Below are 7,752 nucleotides of genomic sequence, written 5' to 3' on the forward strand. Positions count from 1 at the left end.
GAGACCGAGACCCTCAAAAAATGGTCTCGAGACCAAGACCGATCTCGAGTACTACAACACTGGTTATTGCTTTATCAACCTGCCAGACCACTCAGGTATTCTGGTTCTGGTCTGCTCTGTGTTCCCAGAACCAAACACGGAGAAGCAGCATTCAGCTTCTAGGCTTGTCAAATCTGGAACAAACTTCCATAAAACTGCAAAACAGCTGAAACACTGAGTTCCTTTAAATCAAGCCTTAAAACCCACCTGCTTAGAGTTGCCTTTGTAAGTGAATCATTGATCAACACATTTGATGAGTATTTGCCTGATGAGTTTGACCATATTTGATAAATTTTAATGTTTATTACTTGTTTTATAATTGATGACTGTGTGATGTTTTTATGACATAAAGCACTTCAAACTACCTTGTTGCTGAAATATGCTATAAAAATAAACTTGACTTTTACCTTTTGTCACACCAGAACAACAAACTTTATAGGATTTTATTGAGATTGTATGTGATACAATAACATAAACTGGTGCATTATTGCACTCAGTACTTTGAAGATGCACTTTGCAAAACATGGCAGGTCTTTTGGGGTATGTCTCTGCAACATTTGCAGGTAGAGGAACAGCTTATTCAGTTTTTATTGAAGTATTTTGTTTAGACTTTGAAAGAATTAACATATTTGAAGGTGATCACAGAATAATGTTGTTTCCTAGGAGTGAAATATCTACATCTGGATGCTTGCAGTAATGGTAAGACAAATTATGAAGATGTCTTCCTTCCCTTTAATCCAGGCCAAAGGAGCTCCACCCCACAGTTCCAGCATTCTTAGAAAGTTTATTAATTTTTTTGTTTATTTTCTGACCTTGGGCCTTTACTAAAGCTGATAAATTCACATAACATAGTTTCTAAACTCCAGCACAAAGTTCTCATGCTGGCTCTTCTTGTGAAAGGAGCCAAATGTCTGTGCATTTTCCCCTAATTTTGCACCACGCAGAATCTGAATCAACCTGAGAACCTCTGAGATAAGTTAGAGGTATTAGACTACCTTAATACAGTCTAATATTCTTGACTGACAGTTTTGAGATTCTGTGCTGAGATACACTGAGAAAGCAATCTATACAGGACTCTGGACTCAGTCAGAATGGAAGTAATTTGACTGTCCAGCTGCTAAGGATATATTCATGGATTACCCCAGGTGTACTAGGAAGCCCAGGGAAATTTATTTGCTCATGAGACTTTTACAGGCTGACATTTCTTGAATTTCTATTATTGAATTTTTGACCATTTGCCCTTCAGTTCCCACTGGGCATTTTTAAAATATCATCAAACCAAGACAGTTTAAAAATATGCATCGATGATGCACAGTAGTGTGAAACAACTGATTTCTTTGGATTTTTAATTGCCTGACTTTTTTTAGACCATGAAATAATGTTATCAGATTATGATGGTTGAACAAAAAAAAAAAAAAAAAAAAAAACAGTTTTAAAATGTTTATTTCTTTCCACAAATGAAAAAAAGTCTGGGAACATGAGGGAGGTTAAGATCTCAAAAGCTCCTGAATAATGCCTGGATTTAGGAAATTAAAGAAAAAGAAAAAAAAATGGAACAGTGGTGAATCTTCCTGGGAATGACCAGCCTATCAAAACTATTCCAAAAGCACATTATTGATTCATTTAGGAGGTAAAAAAAGAACCTAAAGGAGCATTTTATGATCTACAGGCTTCACTTGCCTCACTTAAGCTCAGTGTTCATGATTCAACATGAAGAGACTGGATAAATAAAATCACATCCATTGGAAAGTTCCAAAAGCAAATACCACAACTTACCAAAAAAAAAAAAAAAAATTAATGTTTTGCCCCTTGCAGATTGTTTGCGATCCTTAAGCCCTTAGGCATCAAAATCACTTATTTGTAGTGTAATGTACAAATTCTCAGCCCAAAACTAAAACACTCAATCAAATAGAGGTAAAAATATGTGCTTTAGATACTCGTAATGACCAACTAAGTGCTACAAATTGCTGACATTTGTGAAGCAGCGGGAATACTACTTTAACTTGTGCACATTTTGTTAAATTTTCGAACTCCATCTCATAATGTTCTCCCTCCTCTGGGTCACCAAATGAGCTGCATGTGATATGGAGTCACTCCAGTCGCAAACTGAACAATTCCCTCCATTTAGAGCCGGCGAGGCTTGATGGGGAGCTGCACGTTCTCTCCCTAAATTATCACGCTTCAACAGCCGCCACAGATTCAACACAATGAAGCCCACTGGGAGCCAGGACACATTCAGAGGGCTTATGAGGGTTCATTTCACATTTTATTCTTTGAAAGTTTGACATTGTGTAAAGCATAGTGCCTTGAAAGAGCACACTCTGAACTTTTGTACATTTGATCAGGTTTTCACCACAGATAACGTGATTTACAGATGATAAACCAACACGACGTAGCAACATTGTGAAGTCGATGGAGAATGATCCAAGATTTTCAAATGATTTACCAATGCAAATTTGAAACTGCGGTGGGCATTTATATTCCCCTGAATCAATCGAGTTTCCCTTTTTCTCATATGTAGAAGCTTAAAGTTTTGCACTTTTCTCTTTGTGAAATAGAGAAAGCTTGGTAAGAACGGACTGCGACATTTGTAAGCATACATTTTCCAGTCTTCAAATCTACAGATTTCCAGCTGTCCTTAAGTTTTGGCTTTTCTAGCACATAAAAGTTCATTGATCTTTACGATTTTCGCATCAGGCTGTTTGCTCATTGTCTTTGTAGAAGTTGAATCTGACCCCATCTCAAGTCTTTTGCAACCTCTTAAGAACTTTTCTTCAAAAATTGTCCAATATTTAGGTCCATTCATCTTCTCATCAGCTTTGAGGCACCACCATTTTTAATTATGGGATCAGTGTGGTAAGAGAGATGTGAAGCACTGCCACAAATAACATTTTGCATGTAGGCAAAAAAAAAAAAAAAAGTAAAAGTTGAATCCCAACTGATCACTTTGGAAACCAGAAACCTTTCTCCCCATGTTTGCAGTGTTTTCATAATTGCATGTGGCTGAAAGAAAACCGGAGGCTACAAATGACCTGCAGCTGGAGTGGAGCTTCAAAACGGATTCAGGTGTTGGAGTTGGTGATTGGTACAATTGGTATTCACATATGCTCTCCATTCTCTACTTCACTCTGAGCTTTTGCCATTTTTCCTTTTTTTTTTTTTTCAACAAAAATAAGTCTAATTCTCTAGGAGTGTAAAACCGGTAGAGACTTACCCCTGCTGCATCTCTGCATCTGTCATCACAGCCAAAGGTGGTTCTACAAAGTACTGACTCAGGGTGGACTGTTTACAAATGCACGTCCCACTTTTTAGCTCCTGAATGTTTAAAAAAAAAGAATTGAAATCTTATCCTTTTTATAACAATTATGAACCACATTATTCTGATTCATCACTTAATAATCCCAACAATAGGGATATTTTACTTGTAACACAACCAGTAGGAATCTTAGCCAAATAAAAACAAAACTACAGGGTTTAGGATCAGTCCAAGCCAGTGACTGCATCAGCTTTGAACACAGAGACTCAGTCTCGCTCATGTCAGCCGTATAACTGAGGATATGATTCATTTCCTGTTTTTATTACCCTTAAATAGTCATGATTGTGCTCTCATTCCTGTACTTTTACCTCTTGAGTCATCAGTGAAAACATTTGGACTAGCATAATAAAAAAAAATTCCACTACTTTTGAATGTAAACGTATCTGATCTAGTTTTACACCGTAGACCAGAGTAAGCTGTAGATTGACTAAAAAAACAATCGAGTCATAAAGTTGTCTAATGCACGCTAGAAAATGTACATCAGCCAGGCCGAGATAAAATCATCCAGAGCTTTCTTCTTGTTTTGGCTGCACTTCTCTCCGAAAAAAGCCAATATGTCATTAATTGAAGGATTGTTTCAGTCTTCCCTGCTTAACCACACCATTTGTCTTGTGCAGAAGGTCACTACTACATAAATCACATAGTAGCAAAGACCATTCATCCTGAGAACATAGTTGTTTCAGCAATAATTAAAAAAAAAAAAAAAATCATTCAAATGTGGGCGAATATTGACTGAGTGAAATAAGTCCACCCAGATGTGGATAAGTCTCAGATACATGAAGATTTACATTGTGAAGCAAAGGTGAGACTGTGCAACTAAATATAGAAAAACAACGTTAGAGCTCTATGCCAAAGTCTAAACATGACTAAATTCAGAGATTGTAGGCAGACTACAATTCGAAAATAGCACAAAAAAATCGCAAATGGGAGAAAGACATAGCAGCACGGAAAAGACAAATGGAAAGAAAAAAAGTTCAGCTGCAGACACCACAGTCATAGATATAACAAATACTATTTCTCCAGTTTGAAAATCCTCTGTTCACATCCTGGCTATGACCTGACGATGTGGAATTTGCATATTCACCCCATGCATGTACGGCTTTTCCGCCTTTCAAAGCCCAAAAACAAGCACGCTGTGTTAACTGGCTGCTCTGAAGAGCTCGTTGCTAAGTCAAGCCAAACAAGCTTTATTTACAAAGCAAAACACCAAACACCGACAAAGGTTTTGAACATAAAAGCGAGATGAAACATGTGAGCGTGGCAGTATGTCCTCTGAGTCCCTGTTTCCTCTGTGTTTCAGCAAACTTATTTTCTCTGAAGCGATTCAAGCATTCCTACCATTTTTTTTATTTATTTTTTAAATACACCCATTTCTAAGGACAAGACAAGGTCATGGTTCTGACATTTTTGAATTTAAAATTTCACTGCACCTAATACTTTAAGGTCACTGAAGATTTTGAGGCAGGTCGAGCCAGAATTATCTAATTAATTTATCATGGCAGTAAAATAAAAAAGCACTCATGACTCAAGTTTCTCAAACTTGTTTCTACTGCAACAATGTGATACAATCATGTCAATGTTGACAAAAAAAGTCTCAGGGGAATTTTTAGACACTTTATGAAACGTACGCCTTGAAGAGTTATGTCAAATCTGAAAGCAAATCTGGGTCTAACCTGGTAAAAGAAAGGTGTCTAACTAATAAAGACACCAGTGAGTGTATGCAAAGAATGGAACATGTCAAGCACTTCCAATCAGATTATTAGAAAAGTAAGGCAGTGTAAAACAAAACTGCATTTGAAATACTTTCGGCCTGAAGGGCTGTGGTGGCACAGGGGCAAAGCACGACCCATGTATTGAGGCCTTAGTCCTAGTGGTGGTGGTTGCAGGTTTGATTCCTGGCCTGGCAACATTTGCCGCATGTCTCCGAGTAGCTGAAATACTTTTGAATAAAGGCCACTAGAGCCAACAAAACCTTTAAAGATACTTTCAGCCTAAACTCCACTTAGATGACGGCTTGACACAATTCAAATCCCACCTCTTACCTCCAGTTCCTGGAATAATCATCAGCTTCTGTCTAAACAGTCATGCAAATTTGGTGGTTTGAAGTTTTTTTTAAAAAAAAAGTATTTACAAAATAAGAGGTCCAGACCAAAGCAGATCTCCACCATCCTGAAAGGAACTGCAACTTTAAGATAGTTCACCTGCCTTTCAAAAGGCTTTGCTCTTTCTCACAGGGCCATTAACTAATTTCTTAATTTATTGGATTGATTAGGTCATTTTCACTTTTACACCCAAAAGGATAAGTCTGATGGATGTGATCATTTAGAATTGTTTAGTCATCTTGGATAACTAAGAAACTGCAGCGTTCTGTTTTTGAGCATGAATTGGATTGTTATTTATGAAGAGTCCTATGAGTATTTACAAGAGAAGAGGCCACCAAAGATCTTCCTAAGTGAAAACATGCCAAGAATGCAATCTGTAAGGAATTCATATACTTGTGTAAAAAGCAAAAGTAAAATAAGTGGTTTAATTTGGATTTGATTACTCTTACTTGTATTTACTTTTCTGTCAGCAAGCTAGTCAGGAAGAAAACATTTAACATGTTTTATTCTCGGTGCCTGCTTCACACAGGAAGACCACTGGTGAAATCTTCTACTTTAATTTTCTATGAAAGCTAATATTGGCTTTGATGTAAATACCGTACATCTGGTTCATAAAACAGTAAGCTGCCATGAGGCTTTCGGGTCTGACATGGTCTTGGCTTTTTCTTCAACTGTGTATTCGTTGTAGACAATTATAACAGGTAAGGCTTCTTATCACCTTTAAAAGAACCAGTTTCCTTCGTGTATACTCTTTGGTCAATAAAGTTATTTGGGGTTTCCAGTGCTTAAGCTTAAATCAGAAAAAAAAACCCTCTAATTGTTTTCTGAGTATGGATATTCATCGTCTTGAAGGTGAGGGAAGGGAGCGCTGCCACCCACCATAAACTACTTCCTGCCTGCGCTTCTTCTTGCAACCTGAATGTCACAAAGTGTGCCCAAGATGGCCCTCGTTAAAGAAAATGGAGATGAATTTGTGAATGTACCCCATTCTTCATGTTCCAGCACACTTTTATGCACTCTAATTCATATGCTTCTCATTTGCATTTTTATGTTTGTTTCTGTGCATCTGTCTTGCAGCAGAGTGCAGCTGGTTTCTAGTGATATCCCAGATCATGTTGTCCAAGACAGTCTTATTGTCTCTCCCCAACATAAAACAGATGACCATCTGTCTTCATCTCCTGTCCTTTTATTGTGCATCGTCTCCAGAGCATTTAGCCCTCACAGGCTTTGAAGTCTTCCACCCCTTTTCTTATGTAACCTGTAACTTCAGTCACATCAAAGATGCGATAAAGAAAGCTCCTCTGTTATACCGTGTGGGAGTCTGATGGCTTTGACACATAGAATGCCAAAAGTGGTGTATTTTAATTCAATGTGAATAATTGATCTATATCATTTTAGCATGACAATAATGGGTAACACTTTATTTGAAGGGGGGTGAATAAGACTGTCAAGGCACTTTCATAAACATGACATAACACCCGTCATGAACATGAATAAGCCTTCATGAATATTTATGTCTGTTGTCATAAAGTGTCATTCGGTAAATTATGACACTTTTAATACAAAGTTGACATTATTCAAAATGCCGTTGTTATGACAACTTGACATTAACCAATAAATCATTACTGATATAAATTTGTTATAATTACTGATTTCACTTTAAAAATTAGGTAACTTTATGTTATTAAACATAACGTTTGAACAGTAATGATTTCTTGATTAATCTCAAGTTGTCATAACAAAGACATTTTGAATAATCTCAACTTTGTATTAAAAGTGTCATAATTAACCGAATGACGCTTTATGACAACAGTCATAAATATTCATGAAGGCTTATTCATGTTCATGACAGGTGTTATGTCATGTTTATGACAGTGTCATGACAGTCTTATTCACCCCCCTTCAAATAAAGTGTTACCCAATAATGTGTAGTATGAATAACTGAAACCTGAAATTTAGTAGTTAATACATGATGTCATAATAAAATTATACAATAATTTGAAATCAAATGGTTTAATCCACTACAGTGTCCAGTCAAATACGCCCTGACGTCTGGATGATCTGAACAGAATCTCGGTCTCGGTTGGTATCTGCAAACAAACCCTTCCAACCGAGCGCAGGTTTTTGGCTATCAAGTGTTTTCTTGCATTGCGGCAATAATCCAACACTTTATTGTACAAAATAATAATAATTATTACTATTATTATTATTATTACATTTATATTTAATTGTGGTCTTTTGTATTCACCTCCTTGGATGTTTCACCCGTTAACTGCTTTTAGTACAACCACTGCA

This window comes from Poecilia latipinna, unplaced genomic scaffold (genome assembly GCF_001443285.1).
Source record: "Poecilia latipinna isolate Pla-1442-1.1 unplaced genomic scaffold, P_latipinna-1.0 Scaffold717, whole genome shotgun sequence".
In the NCBI taxonomy this organism is placed as follows: Eukaryota; Metazoa; Chordata; class Actinopteri; order Cyprinodontiformes; family Poeciliidae; genus Poecilia; species Poecilia latipinna.